General features: G+C 45.1%; 1 pseudogene; it reads right to left on the bottom strand.

The window, feature by feature from the left end:
* Window positions 1–12,537: 12,537 nt before the first annotated feature.
* On the bottom strand, window positions 12,538–12,655 carry LOC124546205 (annotated as a pseudogene).
* Between the last annotated feature and the right edge of the window lie 3,924 nt (window positions 12,656–16,579).

Raw genomic sequence — 16,579 nt, forward strand, 5'->3', positions numbered from 1 at the left:
GCGGAAGGATCGTCTTGGTGTCACTATCCTACAGTAAAGAGTCAAAGTATGGATATTACACACTTCCTGCTGCTTAGGAAATGGAGGAAAGCGGTTGGTTGTTTCTGCATTTGATGTGGCCTAGCCTTGATACGACTTTATATTTTCACCGTCACTAGCGGATCAAAACCTACCGAGGATTCCAATACGGCTTTTCACAGCAAATGGCTGAAATTTTTATGATATATGCCAAAGATCCCGATCTCGAACAATGTTGAAAGTTTTCTTGATACCTTTCTCCGTTCCCCAGATACAGAGGTTCAATGTTATGCTACTTCTACACGTAAAATACAGTATTAGGCGAAATCTAAATAATACATAAATTGGTCAAATTTTAACGGTGCTTTCTTTAGGCATTTATCTAGAATAGCCATTTCGTCGGGTTCAAAAAACACCCCAAAAACTTGTTTTCCGGGTATCAAAACTCAGCCTCGGATTCGAAGACGACTATGCACTATGCAAATGGATGTCATTTTTACGATGTACTGCTAAGATCTCGATCTCGAAAAGCTTTGAACTATTTTCTTCATATCTTTATCTGTTTCCGAGATACAGAGTTTCAAATTTACACTACTTGTGCACGTAAAATACACACTTAAAATCTGGTGTGGGGTGAAAACGTGGTTTATAAAGTGACGTAGCACGGAGAAATACGTAAAGTGTCTCCGTTATCATCTGAGAACCCCATGTTCTAGTAATGAACCAAACGCATTTTTTTTAGTTTGAAAAACCGGGCTCAGATATAAAATTAGTTTTACGGTATTTAAATTTCACATAAGTAAACTATCTAAATTTTACTGGTCAATACCTATAGTTTCATATGAGTTACCTGCCCTGAAGCAGCAGGGTTAAGTAAGGAACCAGAGGCAAATTGCTACTATCGGAACACAAAAACCCGAATATGTTCCCACTTATTTAAAAGACTCTGATAAGTGTCGTATGAGCTACCTCATTCTATCTTCCTCCGCATCTTTAAAAATGTTCCCAAAACTTTGGCAAATAAACATATTCGCGCTTTTCTATGCTGAGAAAGAAGACAGCGGCAGTGGCAAAGAGTCGGAACAGTAATAAATACTGGAAAATAGTAGAGAGCGGTTGTCATAGAAAGAGCGAAGGAGACAGTGGCAGTGTGAGAGAAAGAGAGGCACACATTGGCAGTGGAATAGAGGGAGATAGTGACAGCGACAGGAGACTATAGTAGTAGGAAATAACGAAGGAGACTGTGGCTGTAAAACAGGGGCGAGTCTGAGAGACACAAAGAGAAAATGAGAATGATTTGGGGTGAATGAGTCATTGGGAATGAGTAAGTGGGATTGGATGGGTATGAGCGACTTAGAGCGACGAGGCGACTTAAGGTATGGAGCTTATGGGAGTGAGAGATGAGCCGTACTTCAAAAAGAGCGCTAATATGTTCGCATGCCAAAATTTTTGGGAAAATTTTTAAAGGTACTGAGGAAGGTACAATGAGTCAGCTGGTACCCCACTTTTAGTGGCACGTAGTGGCACTTAAATGTGATTTGCAGAGTATCCATGTAGATGTAGATGTAGAAATGAACAGGAACATAGTCACATTTTTGTGCTCCGATAGGAGTATTTTTCCGCTTGTCGATATATCCTCGTTTGTTAAGTTTGTCGTTAAGTGATAGACGACGTCTTTGGAGCTTCTTCCCCAGCCAATTACCGTAGGGGGTGTGGCGTGCCCACATGGGGGAAGAGTGTTCTGAGCGTCGGAGTGGTTGACATGCGAGCGGTGAGCAGTGCAGGCTTATTCTCTTAATTCAAGATAACAAGGTTTTTGGTAGGTGCAGTGGTGCGAGCGGGGCCGTAGCGGTAAACACGCTGAGTGGTCAAGTACTACGTATGTCTAGTGGCATATCAGGCGTACATTTGTGTCAATTGCTGGGTGCTGGGCGTGTGGCTCCAGAAGTGACATCAATAAAGTTGTGTGGTACCGGGCACGCAATGGGCTCGTAATTCTGTTCCCACTACATCTACATCTACAACTACATCAGCATGGATACTCTGCAAATCACATTTAAGTGCCTGGCAGAGGGTTCATCGAACCACCTTCACAATTCTCTATTATTCCAATCTCGTATGGCACGCGGAAAGAATGAACAAAAATGTTCAAATGTGTGTGAAATCTTATGGGACTTAACTGCTAAGGTCATCAGTCCCTAAGCTTACACACTACTTAACCTAAATTATCCTAAGGACAAACACACACACCCATGCCCGAGGGAGGACTCGAACCTCCGCCGGGACCAGCCGCACAGTCCAGGACCGCTAGGCTAATCCCGCGCGGCAAGAATGAACACCTATATCTTTCCGTACGAGCTCTGATTTCCCTTATTTTATCGTGGTGATCGTTCCGCCCTATGTAGGTCGGTGTCAACAAAATATTGTCGCATTCGGAGGAGAAAGTTGGTGATTGGAATGTATTGAGAAGTTTCCGTCACAATGAAAAACGCCTTTCTTTCAATGATTTCCAGCCCAAATCTTGTATCATTTCTGTGACGCTCCCTCCCATATTTCGCGATAATACAAAACGTGCTGCCTTTCTTTGAACTTTTTCGATGTACTCTGTCAGTCCTACCTGGTAAGGATCCCACACCGCGCAGCAGTATTCTAAAAGAGGACGCACAAGCGTAGTGTAGGCAGTCTCCTTAGTAGGTCTGTTACATTTTCTAAGTGTCCTGCCAATAAAACGCAGCCTTTGGTTAGCCTTCCCCACAACATTTTCTATGTGTTCTTTCCAATTTAAGTTGTTCGTAACTGTAATACCTAGGTATTTAGTGCGGCTTTTAGATTAGACTGATTTATCGTGTAACCGAATCGTTTATATAGATAAGGAACAGCAAAAGGGCCTATTACACTACCTTGGGGAACGCCTGATATCGTTTCTGTTTTACACGATGACTAAATAAAATAAGGCATTCTGAGTGGCCATTTACGAATTCTCTAAAGCATTTCTAATTCACGCAGTGGGCCCTTTGCTCTCGCCGCAGTACTCTGGTGTAAGGTAAACCGAATGCTTCATTCTCGTTCCGTGACGATACTTTCATCAGAACGTTATAAGCAATCGGTGTTATTTTTCAGATGATATCTAACCACGAAGTAAGCGAACTGCTACGTTGTGCCTCCGTGTCTGAACCAATTTCTCAATGAGAGTTTATTTTGGGGATCTTTCATTCACAAACTCAAGTGAGGGAATCTTTAATATTACCATCAATATACAAACTAAATTTGACTTTTACTCATTGTGACACTTTATTTAAAGGGATTTGTGAATGTACTTTGCATTAATATCTTACCTTCAATAAACAGATTGTATTCGAATTCTTTTAATTATGACCTGGTTGATCCTTCTTACTCCCATCTCAGATTAAAGAGCAGTAAGTAAATTAAACTCCGTCCTCACAGGTATCGGAGGTCTCAACGGTACCGACCGATTCTCAGCTGACAGGCGTCACCAGATGTGGAAATGGAGGAGCATATTGTCAGCGCACCGCTGGCACTGCCGTTGTCAGTTTTCGTGACCCGAGCTGCTACCGCTCAATGAATTTGCTCCTCAGTTACCTCGAAACGGCTGAGTCCACCCCGCTTGACAACAGCGCTCGGCATATCCACACGGTCACCTAGCCAAGCCAAACCCTACAGCACTTCACTTTGGTGATGTGATGGGAACCGATGTTACCACTGCGGCAAGGCCGTTGGCAAGTAGCAATAAGTGCTTCTGCATAAAACCAGTACTCTGCTTCTCGTCTGGTACTTGCGTTTCGTTGCCAAGATAAGCAACGAATTAAGTAAGCATATGACATTCTTGTATCCATTGTATGTTACTTAGTTGATAACTATATTTTTGTGTACTGCCCCTAGTGGATACTGAGTTACATATAATATTCCATCACTCCGTAAATTTCGAGTTATATGTGAGGTCTGATTAAGCAAACCTGCAGGAAATGTTGAAATTCTCATCGTATTAATATTCAATAACGGTAGAGACGTCCCACAAACAACATAACATCAGTCGGAGGAAATGTATTACGTTGGTGCATAACTTCGTAGCGTTTTCGTTTTGCATGTTGGTACTCCGGTAGCTGTCGGTTTATTTAGGGACTGACGTTCTTTATTTGTAATTGTCTAAATAAATAAAATTCTCCAATAGCCATGTAACTAATTTTGTATTTAATTTTATTTTGACGACAGCCAGTTTCGGCATTCCACTATGCCATCTTTAGGCCTCACATGCATCTCTCAAAATAAGTGGTAATGCCGTACAGTGTCATATATCCCCGGATTACGTGAATTTAAACTGTTTCACAAGTGCTTCATTCGAAGACTTGGTAGCAACTGAGCACACCTGTAGTCCAAGAACGCGGTCCCACTACAGGCATGCTCAGTTGCTACCAAGTCTTCAAATGAAGCACTTATGAAACGGTTTGAATTCACGTGATCCAGGGATATATTGCACTGTACGGCATTACCACTTATTTTGAGAGATGCATACGGGCCTGAAGATGGCATAGTGGAATGCCGAAACTGGCTGTCGTCAAAATAATAAAATAACATCTTAGTTACATGGCTGTTGGAGAATTTTATTGATATTGACGATTACTTAACCACCTGATGTCCCCTGTCCATGATGGCTCAACAGAGATTTTTTATTTGTAGTTCACTGTTGCTATTTCAGTTCACTTATTGTCATTTTGTCATTTGGAGATAATGAGTGGAGATGTGGACGCTAGAAAATGTAGTGCCAGTTGGAGTAATCGGAACATTTCCGACATATTCCTCTGTTTGAGTTCTGTAGAGGTGTGATAGCGGCCGAAGCAGCCCAGTGTATGGGGATAATGTCGTTGGACTGAGCACGGCAAGAAGATGGTTTTCTCGTTTTAAGGAGGATCATTTTGACGTTAGTGACTCTCCACATTCAGGAGGACCTTCGAGGTTTGATGAAGAAAGCATTAATCCACAATTATCCGCGTCATTCTACTCAAGAATTGGCAAATGTGATGACTTGTGAGCATTCCACAATCGTGCGAAATTGGTATGCAGTGGGGAAGGTTCAAAAATCACGTGTATGGGTACCGCATGCTCTAAGCCAAAATCAGCTTGTGGCCATACGTGCATGTCTCTTTGCTTGTCATCAGTTCTGGTGACGAGAAATGGTGGCTTATGCTAACATAAGGAAAAGAAATGGATTGTTGAGCGCAAACAAAAAATGCCTGCGCACATCCACAAAAGATAATGTTATGCATCTGATGGAACAGGGACGGTTTGGTGTACTATCAATTACTTATCCGTGGTGTAAACATCACTGCTGACATTTATTGACACCAACTCAGACGTCTTGCAGACGCAATCCAAGAACGACAACCAGGAACACTGCGTGAAGCGATGCTACTCCATGGTAACGCCCGCGCACTTTCTGCTGGAATGACAAAATTCACTATACAGGTGTTTGGTTGGGAAGTCATTCCGCACCCAGCTTATTCACCTAATCTTGCGCCCTTAGATTTTCACCTTTTCCGTTTTCTGTCGAACGACCTTCAATGAACTTCCTTTCCGGATAGAAATGCGCTCCGTACATGGCTCGATGAGTTCATCGCCTCAAAGCCTCGTGAATTCTACAGTAGCAACATCGAAACGTTACCCCAGCTTTGCCAGACTGTTATAAATAGCGAAGGAGAGTATACACACATCAAAAAAAGTTTTGCAACACCTCGGTTGCGATAGTTCCGGAAACTTTACAGAAAACTGGAATAGAGTTTAACATAAACATCATTTCTGCCGCTTTTATTGCTCATGAAAACCACACATTGCATGTAGTACCACCATACAGCAAGAACTTCAGACGTGTTGGTCCAGATTGCGGTTTACGCCAGTTCCTCTAATACCCAGTAGCACGTCCTCTTATATTGATTCATGCCTTTATTCGTCGTGGTATACTATCCACAAATTCATCAAGGCATTGTTGGTCCTGATTGTCCCACTCCTCGACGGCGATTCGGCGAATGGTGGTCACGTCGTCCATAAACATAACTTTTCAATCTATCCCAGGAAAGTTCGGTAGGGTTCATGTCTGAAGAATTTGCTGGCCACTCTAGTCGAGCGATGTCTTTATCCTGAAGGAAGTCATTCACGAGATGTGCACGATGGGGGCGCGAACTGCCGTCTATGAAGTCGAATACCTCGCCAATATGCTGCCGATATGGTTGCACGGTCGGAGCAAGGCATTCACGTATCGTACAGCCGTTACGGCGCCTTCCATGACCACCAGCGGCGTACGCAGGCCCCACATAATACTGCCCCAAAACAACACTTTGCTGCACTCGCTGGACAGTGTGTCTAAGGCGTTCAGCCTGACCGGGTTGCCTCGAAACACCTCTCCAACGATTGCCTGATTGAAGGCATCTGCGACACTCATCGGAGAAGAGAACGTGATGGAAATCCTGAGCGGACCATTCGGCGCGTTGTTTGGCCCATCTGCACCGCGCTACATGATGTCATGGTTGCAAAGATGGACCTCACCATGGACGTCTGGAGTGAGGTTGCGTATCATGCAGCCTATAGCGCACAGTTTGAGTCGTAGCACAACGTCCTGTGGCTACACGAAAAGCATTGTTGAACATGATGGCGTTACTGCCAGAGTTCCTCCGAGCCATAATCCGTAGGTAGCAGTCATCCACTGCAGTTGTAGCCCTTGGGGTACTACTGCATCTCCGAACAACATTGCTTTGGTTCACCGAGACGCCTTTACACTTCCCTTGCTGAGAGCCCTTCCTGGCACAAAATAACAGTGCGGACGCGATCGCACCGCGGTGTTGGCCGTCTAGGTATGGTTGAACTAAAGACAACACTAGCCGTCTATCTCCTTCCTGGTGGAATGACCGGAAGTGATCGGTTGTCGGGCCCCCTCCGTCTAATTAGCGCTGCTCGTGCATGGTTGATCACATCTTTGGGCGTTTTTAGTGACATCCCTGAACAGTGAAAGGGACTATGGTTCAAATGGCTCTGAGCACTATGGGACTCAACTGCTGAGGTCATTAGTCCCCTAGAACTTAGAACTAGTTAAACCTAACTAACCTAAGGACATCACACACATCCATGCCCGTGGCAGGATTCGAACCTGCGACCGTAGCGGTCTCGCGGTTCCAGACTGCAGCGCCAGAACCGCGCGGCCACTTCGGCCGGCCGAAAGGGACTATGTCTGTGATACGATATCCACAGTCAACGTCTATCTTCAGGAGTTCTGGAAACTGGGATGGTGCAAAACATTTTTTGATGTGTGTTAATGATGAGTAAAGTCTGTTATGTGTGTCTGTTGTGTTTATTACGGAAAAACGCTACGGAATTTTTCACCAACCTTATATAAGGGACGTTCAAAATTAAACAAGCCGAAGGCCACTTGCCGTGAAAGAAGGGTGACCCCTAGAAGACCACTGAGGCTCCATACTCGCCGCTAGAGGGACACGGGCGCACATCCACGTGACGAAAGAGCCATCACACAAACGCTTATAGAGTCCACTTCACTCAGTAGCGTCGCAAAAAGGAAATAGAGGATTCAAAGAAGATCAAAGGGGTGCGGCGTGTTTCCTTACAGCGAAGGACAGCGGGGAACGGAAATTCATCAAAGAATGGCATACGTGTACTGAGAGTATTGCACGTCTGTTGGAATTTCGGCTCTCAGTCTGACCTCTGGGCCAATGACTGTCACCGTAACTCGTCGGTCTTCAGTGACTATGGCATCCACCTGCAGGGCAATGGTATCGATAATTCGGTGTGGTGTGCCGTATAGTGCTCATCGACCGACATCCGTCCAAATTTGTTCTTCCACGCCTCGACCTTCTGCTATTATTCTATGAATTTCCCTTCCCCGCGTTCCCAGGGCTGGCAGGAAACGCATTACACCCATTTGCTCTTCTTTCGAGGCCTCGATTTCGTGCACGAGCTCGTTCTGCCGTCACGTGGGTGTGCGCCCATTCCGTCTAGCGGCTTATTTGGGGCATCAGTGATCATATTGGGATCACTCCTTTCTTCGTAGGCAGTGGGACTACGATCCGTTTCGCGCTTTTTCTTTTACAGCCACCGGATCGTTTCTTTTTGAATGCCCCTTCTAGATTCCAGACTGAGATTTACTGGAAAAATCCTCAGGTGGAGTAATCCACCATTGATGGAGTTAGGAAACAAAACACTTGGTAGATCTATACTTCAATATTGCATTTCAGACGGGAAATATCGCCAGGTAGATTTGATAAAGGGAATACAGAATATACAAAGGGCATTCAATAAGTAGTACAACAAGTTTTTCTTCTCGGCCAGTTTCGGTTGCAAAATTGCGAAATTTGTTGTTAGACATCTTGGAATAGTCCCGGTTAGCCCCTATAGTTACATGAAGTTCCAATAGGTCGCGGCGCTACACGTGGCCTTCAAAATGGCATCTATGACGGGGTGCTTTCCAAGCAGAGAGCTGTCATTGAGTTTCTTTTGGAGGAAAATCAGAGTATCGCAGATAGTTATAGGCGCTTGAAGAATTTTTCGCAGACTTGACAGTGAACAAAATCACGGTGAGTCATTGGGCGAAGCGTCTGCCATCGTTGCAACAAGGTCACGCATACCTGCCCCATACCTCGCGTGCAGGCCGGCCGGACACAGCTGAGACTCCTGCAATGTTGGAACGTGTGGACAGTCTCAACGAGGTAACCGACGGATCACAATCAAACGCCTCGCTGCAAAATTGGACGTCTGTCTTGATAGTTCTGACACACTGGTTCACCAGTTGGGGGTACTCAAAGTTGCGTGGTTCAAATGGCTGTAAGCACTATGGGACTTAACATCTGAGGTCATCAGTCCCCTAGACTTAGAACTACTTAAACCTAACTAACCTAAGGACATCATACACATCCATGCCCGAGGCAGGATTCGAACCTGCGACCGTAGCAGCAGTGCGGTTCCGGACTGAAGCGCCTAGAACCACTCGGTCACAGCGGCCGGCTTCAAAGATGGCTTTCTCATCGCCTAACAGTAGACCATAAAGAGCAACGAAGGACCGTCTGTGCAGAGTTCCCTCGCCTTACGAGGTTGATCGTGTCAATTTCTTGACAAACAGCGTCACAGGCAGATAAACATGGATTTATCACTTCGATCCGGAAACTAAAGGGCAATCCATGAAATGGCGCCGCACCAGCTCTCCTCGGAAGAAGAAGTTCAAAGCCGCACCATCAGCCAGGTCTTCTGGGATTCTGAAGGAGTTGTTCCATTTGATGTCGTCCGACATAGTACAATGATGAACTTGTACTGTGCTGCCCTTGGGAAACTGAAGAAACTGCTTCAGCTTGTTCTTTGCCCGAAAAATGCAGACGAACTTCTCGTTCTCCATGAGAACGCAAGGCCTGATGCGCGTGTGAGCCCACGAGAGAAGCTCACAGAAGTTCATTGGGCTTTGCTTCCTCATCCACCCTTCAGCCCAGATCTCACACCTTCTGACTTCCATGCGTTTGGTGTAATGAAGGATGCACTCTTCGGCAACCAGGACGTGGATGAGGGGGGTTTGTTGATGCAGTAAGACGTTGTCTCCGACGTCTACCAGTAAAGTGGTACTTTGCAGGCATACAGGCCCTCCCAGTAAGGTGCCGTCCCATTGAACGGAGAGTATTTTGAATAATAGGGTTTTGTAACCAAAAGTGAGGGGAATAATGTGGTGCACTGGAATCCTGAATATAACCGACCTGCTTTCAGAAAAGTGTTGCATTACTTATTGAAAGTCTCTCGTACAAAACAAGCGCGTGTTTCGTCCCGGTTTTGTTTGGTAAGCACCAAAGCGTCGCGGAGATGCTTATCCAAGTTGTAAGGTACCTCTAACGTGAGGAAGACATTTTTAGCAGTTTTAATAAATTATTGTCTCTTATTGATGTATTCACGATAGTTATGAAATGCCGTAGCCCGTAGCTGGCCATGAGTCGGAGATCACTTCCCACGCTTTCTGGCTAGGTGACGAAGCGACCATATGTCACGCATAGTGGGGTGGGGCTCGGCTCTGGACGGTACCAACAAGCGCCAGCCTCGGAAATATACATGACGGGAAGTACCGCCATCTTGGCGCCAGAGTCACCGATTTTGTTTATTTATATTTAATAATTAAAGTCATTTATGACAATATGAATACTAGGAGGAGCCTCTAGATGTTTAAAACTATTTATCATAATTTTGCGTCGTTAAAATTCACACCCGTTCATTAAAAAATGCATATCTTAGTAAGTACGAACTTGATCGGAAATCCACGAACTGTGACGAAACTAGTAAGAGACTCCGCGCCAAAGTCGGCAGTCGGCGTTAAGAGCTCGTCCTCTCTTGTTCGATGGTAGCCATGCTGCCGGTTACGAGTAGTTTGTGACATGAGTGTTTCATGATTGATATAATAGGAATAAAAGTGATATTACGGCATTCTGAAAGTTAATTTCTAGTAAATAGATACCCCAAAGTTGATCGACAGCAGTTTCAGACAAGTAGCTTCCACCGACAGAGACATCCAATGCGCCAATGAAGAATCTGCACGGCACGACATTTACGAGAACTGCACCGCGCAAAGGTAGGAGGAAATCCGACGACACGTCCCACCAAGGCGGATCAAGGAAGGTCCGACTTACACTCGCAAATTCCGGGTGGAAATGCTGACCAGTTATACTGTACGTCACATATACCACCCTCTACGGACTCGCGGCTAAGCTGAGTAATAACAGTATCAGTTTAGAAGCAAGGGGATCTTGCAAAGTGCGGTGGCAAAAACTGCAAGACACACGTTGCGCATCAAAGCGTGGTCTGTTGTTAGAATTCCGAGAGCGTTCGGTTCGAGAAGAGTCAGGAACATATTGCTACCTCCTGCAAACATCTCGTCTCCGCAAACCCCATTTTACTGGGATCCGTCCGTCAGTCGCCGTATTCGGCCGAGTTGGCCTTGTACAGGTAGCGCTTACCGATGCCTCTGTCTGTCGTGCGAGTAGTCCGTCTTACTCGGGCGTTTTCCGCTGACCAGTTGGTAGGACGAATACGGTTCCACTGGACGCCACGGCGCGGCTAACGTTGCAGACAGGTGGCAGCCGGCCGTTACACGTGAGCTGAATGTGCTGCCGTCGACTGTGCTGAAGTCAGCGAGAGCCAAGCACTTCCCCGCCTGAGTTACGACCTGTGTGGTTTCGGGCGTGTCCGGGAGAAGCCACCGGCATTCCGAGGCTCTGCGGATTAGTGGGGAACCGCGTCCGTTGAGTTACGGCTGCGTGGCCCAGCGGCTTCCGCCTCGCGGAGGACATTCTTTTACCTTCGCGCTCAGTCGTTAGCGCGATGGACGGCGCAATTAGCAAACTGCCTGACCAGCATCAGTATTCATAACCGCGGCGGGACCAGTACAGCTGACCACCGACTCTGGGCTGCGAAGCCGCATCTTCCTTTTTATTCCTTCTTTCTGTCGCAGGGTTTAATGGCCCCTCAGCAGGGAGGTCGCAAAGACAGATTAGCCCGGTTTTCCTAGCGGGAGAGGCTAATATCTTTGGGCTTTGCCACCATCAAATGATTTTATCTCTGGTCCCACATGCCTGTTCAGGTAAATTTCCTGTTCATAATATGATCTTAAAAAGAAACAGCATTTTTCAAAGGTGGCTAAGATGGAGAAGAAAGTCATAACTGAGCGAAGTTGTAACCCCTCAACTCCATTACTAATCGGTTAATCCGATAATATGAGTGTGTTCGCGTGTGCCTCGAACTTAATTTTCGACGAGGCTATCGTCTCCGAAGAAAATTTGACGTGTTGGTGGAGGGAAGTGTACAACAAGTCGTTCCAGCTACTCTACTCCAGTTCTTCCATATTGCATAGATTATGATCAGTACCTAAACAGTGCCATCACATAACATACGAAATGAAAAGTGGAACCACACGACTCCACACACGCAACCAATGCTAAACGTTTATCCGCCGACAAACTGAAAAGAGAATAACATACGTATTAATATTTTATTATGGTACACTACACCTATAAACAGTTACAGTAAATACAATATTACAATTAATGTTGTGTATTGTGGCCCCACATTGGGCGACAATGTGACGTGTGGTGTAACTGTGTGGGTCCACAAATGAACTAATTGAAATAACACAGAAGTTAATTAAGACGGTCGCCAACCCAACTGGGCACAGGCTATAAAATAACTGATCAATAATACGAACAGCAACGAATACGTAACTGTTAGACTGTACCTGTGGTAATAGAAGGTTGGCACATGTTACTGACTACGCAATATATAGCACTCCGTCTTCAGGCTACAAGTGGCCCATCGGGACCATCCGACCGCCGTGTCATCCTCATTGAGGATGTGGATAGGAGGGGCGTGTGGTCAGCACACCGCTCTCCCAGTCGTTATGATGGTTTTCTTTGACTGGAGCCACTACTATTCGGTCGAGTAGCTCCTCAGTTGGCATCACGAGGCTGAGTGCACCCCGAAAAATGGCAACAGCGCATGGCGGCCCAAATGGTCACCCATCCAAGTACTGGTCACGCCCGACAGCGCTTAACTTCAGTGATCTGACGGGAACCGGTGTATTCACTGCAGCAAGGCCGTTGCCCGACAACACAATACATTACGAAACAATAAAGAATAAAGAAGGTGGTTGCCTGACATCGTGAAAAATTAGCTATGTTAATTTGGTAAAAGGTTTTTAAGCTCGTTAGAGAAAGGTAAATGACTGACTGGAGCTACCTCTTATTTACATAAGAGCACTAGTTTCTGGATATGATGAGCTACGTACTTTGAACAGATTGTAATTACTATGAAAATGTATTCGATCGAATAAGTAACTGTTTAGCTTTGTAGAGATTGACAACGCAAAAATACGAGTCATGTTAGTACGCAACAGCATTATTGCAATAGACACAGGCGTGAAATATGCGAACTTAATTTATTTTTAAGTTGTTATTGTTAGAATTACTTTAATTTTAGTTAATTTACTTTACTTCAGTTTGAATCAACAAAAATGACTTTATCTCTAAATATTATTCAACAACACTGTTAACTTATTTGGGCTTCATTATTACATTCTTTCAGTTATCTTTTAGCAAACGAACAAAACTGGGAATGATATTTAATACTTGTCATTTGGCTATTTAGACAACGACACTCGAGTATTCAATAACGAGAAAGGAATACCACAAATACGTGACAATGCCTGAGGCTCGTGACAAGATCAGATACCTACAGTTTTTACACACAGCACTTACTGTTGCAATAAATTTCACTAAGAAGATCACTGGGTAAAACCTCACAACGTTTCTAACGTGAACGAAAATAAAACTACTTTACATCAGTTGCAGATATCGAGCCCTGGAGTCGCGCACAGTGGCCGCGTGGTTTGGGGCGTCATGTCACGGATTGCGCTGCCCCTCCCGCCTGAGGTTCGAGTCCTCCCTCGGGCATGGGTGTGTGTGTTGTTCTTAGCATAAGTTAGTTTCATTAATGTGTAAGTCTGGGGACCGATAACCTCCGTGTAATATTACTGGCACACTTTGATACGCAGCGGTTAATTATGGGGCAGGATCCTGATGTTGTTGGAGCCTCTTACTTCTGCCCACTCTCGTCACGCTCTTGGTGCCTCGCTAGCAATAACTGCGCCTCACATCGGCCCGACAGTGCACGTCACTTGAGTGTGTTCGCTCCCACGCCTCACAAACAAGTAAGTCTGCTGAGCGCTGTGCTCTGACGTCACACTACAGCCAAGAGACAGCGCTCCTACCCAAGTCTTTACTCTCTGCCAACGATGTTGCTTTTCCGGATTTCACTTAAAGGAATTAGCCCAAAATAAATACCTAATAATACAAAACAATTGATACATTGCACATTTATAATTAACGCGTAATATTTAAATATTTACAGAATAAAACATGTACATCATATTAAAATAAACATAATGAGCAAAAATAATAGGTAGCACATTTATATTGTGGTGCCACAAGATGACACAGTACACAGTAAAAGATGCCGTGTTTTTCTCACATGGTTTGACAATCGTTTACGGTCAGTTTCCTCGAGCAGTAGATGAGGCATGGAACATACAATCTGATATTTTGGACGCATAATCTGTCTCTCCAAAACGTTTAGACAGTGATTTTGTTCATGACGTGTAAGCAGCCCCAGTGCAATAACTACTGTGACAGCCGTAAAAACCATAAACAACAAATGTGTATCAAACCAGTCGATTGTGTGAAGGCAATCTGAAGCACTAGATGTGCAGTGGTGGTGTGTAGACGTTGTTACGTCGCAAATCGCAATGAAGCAACATCTCTATTCCAAGTGTTCAAGACATTCTCTAGAATGTTTTGGACAAAGAAAAATGTGTGCAACGTATATCCCGCTCACCTTGACTTTTATTCAAAACATTCTATTCCTTAAAACATTCTGTTCTCTAGGTTTCACAACATATATCTAGTTGAACAGAACACTCCATCTGCGCCAACACTGTAGGTTTTGGTACATATTACTTTGGCAACAAGATTCCTCTGCACCCAACTGACAGTCACTAGCACAGTACGCAATGAAATATATTGATGGCGTTACACGAGTTTCAGCAATGTTCTTCCATGGCCGCTGAGGTCGTAGTTTGAGCACGCATGAGGCGTGAAATTAGAGTCCTGCTGGAGAGAATCAATTCTGATACCTCTCCTCAAACCAGGAAATGATTGAACGTGTCCCACTAGTTATCGGAGCATCGCCCTCACGAGATGTGTAGGAAAGACACTAGAGTGCATGATCAACCGTTGTTTGGTCTGAATATTAGAGGCCAGGCAGCATCGTAGCCGCTCTCTGAGGATTTAGATGTCGGTAAACTGTCTACAACTTGACGCTGCTAGAGGCGGAAGCTCAGCAAGCTTTCCTACGTAACAAGCACTGTTCAGCGGTCTTTCTTGACGTCGATAAGACGCGCGACACTTCTTGGAGGCACAATATTCTCAGTCAGCTACACTAATTGGGCTTGCGTGGCCACCTCCACATCTTCAATAGGTCCTTCCCCTCTAGACGCTTTTATAGGTACCAAGTCGGCGACGTGCTGTCGGAAACTTTCGTAGAGGAGTACGGTGTTCCCCAGGGCTAAGTCATAGCCATTAACAGTTAACGTCCACAATACGGAGTCCTGTCCAATGCTCCTACCTAACTTAACCTAACCTAACCTAACCTAACCTAATCTAAGAAGCTCTTCCTCCAGTGCAGCAGCGGCGAGCCGTCAGTTGCGACTTAAGTCGGGAGGTTGGAGGACTGGACTGCAAAGATTGGTTTTACATTTTCTGCTGAGAGATGAATATGTTCATTTTCGTCACATCGTTTTCGTCATATTTTTAATTCACTTGAATTGCAAATGTGGGACATCATTCTCCCCTTTAAAGTCTGTGAGGAGTCTGGGCCTCGTTTTTAACTCCAGACTGTCGCGTAAGGCAGGGCGCTTGCACAATGTACGGGTTAGCGGGGCCTTCTTACATGAAGATCATTGACGCTATACACCTTGAGCGAATGAGGCTGGCCACGGGCACTTACAAGACCATACCGGTACCAAGTGTTTGCGCTGAGGCTGGGAAACCACCACTTACCATCCGGCGGCAACTTCTCATGGTGCGCCAGGCATGTAAGTTCCTCGCTACTTCCACTTCCCCAGCATACCGTACCGTTGCTCGTCGAACTGTAGAACGCCTCTTTACAATCGTCCACGGGCAGTGTAGCCGTTTGGAAGAGTGTGCTGAAGTTACTTCGTACGGGGCATGTACAGTCTCAAATCCGGTGTGTTAATTGACTGCCACCCTGGTTACTGCAGGGTACGGGAGTGATTTTAGATTTAGGGCAGTACAGGAGAGATTGCACTCCTACTTATGCTTTTAGTGTACTACTTTCAGACATTTTAAACGAGCACCACAACTGTATAGTTGTATTCAGTGGTGGGTCTAAGCAGGGCGATTCCACTGGCTGCTCTGTTGTTTTCCCTCATCGCTTGTTCAAGAATCAGCAAACTAGTGTTTAATAGTATTAGTTAAAAACAGTCTTGGTTGCAATTTGAGTTTTTTTTATTTATCAACTACGCGTTTCACCTTATTTAGGAATCTTCAGGCTGATCTTAATTTGGTATTTCTTAGGACGATCCTTTAAACAGTGTAGCTAAAGGACATCGTCGAGTACATCAGCCTTTCTAGATGGACGTGAGTGACTCCAAGACCTGCACAACGCGTTCACGTTCACAGGAGCACATTTACTGAGGTTAACGAAGGCGATGTTGGCCTCATGTACTCGACGATGCCCTTTAGCTACACTGTCTAAAGGATCGTCCTAAGAAATAACAAATTAAGATGAATCTGAAGATGCTTAAATAAGGTGAAACGCGTAGTTGATAAATAAAAAAAACTAAAATTGCAACCAAGACTGTTTTCAACTAATACGCTCGCTCAAGATTCGGTTGCCTCCAGACTTCACTGCCTTCGATGCCGAATTATCCGCGATTTTGAGGACGCTGGAG

This window comes from Schistocerca americana, chromosome 8 (assembly GCF_021461395.2).
Source record: "Schistocerca americana isolate TAMUIC-IGC-003095 chromosome 8, iqSchAmer2.1, whole genome shotgun sequence".
NCBI classification, from domain to species: Eukaryota; Metazoa; Arthropoda; class Insecta; order Orthoptera; family Acrididae; genus Schistocerca; species Schistocerca americana.